The following is a 538-nucleotide window of genomic DNA, read 5'->3' as shown; positions in this document are numbered from 1 at the left end:
AGAGACAGATGTGAGTGTATGAGTTGCATGTGAGCAAATCTTCTCTTCCTTCCAGAGGGACTGAACGCTGTCAGTTGAGACCTATTGTATCACACAATTCCTTTGCTTCCTTCTCTACCCTAAGTCCTTCTGTAGACTTGGCCTCAGGAGATGTCTGACTTGAAAACCATTTACCTCTGACACCCACAGCTACCTCATCTCAATACCAGACAGGAGGTATCTGCTAGGATAAAAGCCACTCCAGTTGTCTAAATGAACTGCAAGTGCCTTCTCAACATTAAAATTCCCCAAATTTATCATGATCTATATCTAGTCCCATGGTGGAGGCTTGGAACACAGCTTTCATTAAAAGTAGCCTCCCCGGGTCTCACAAGAAGGCAGATGTTAACAGCTGCTTCTTTATCCACTATACTTATCACTCTAAAGATAGGAGTGCTATGGAGTCCACACTCAGCTTTGCAAGATTTCTAAGTCAAGAAGCATTTATCTACACTTTCCTCCAAGACAGCCAGATTTTCCTTCAAAAGTGATTCCATGG

This window comes from Peromyscus maniculatus, chromosome 5, assembly GCF_049852395.1.
Source record: "Peromyscus maniculatus bairdii isolate BWxNUB_F1_BW_parent chromosome 5, HU_Pman_BW_mat_3.1, whole genome shotgun sequence".
Taxonomy (NCBI): domain Eukaryota; kingdom Metazoa; phylum Chordata; class Mammalia; order Rodentia; family Cricetidae; genus Peromyscus; species Peromyscus maniculatus.
This window is presented reverse-complemented; position numbering follows the sequence as displayed.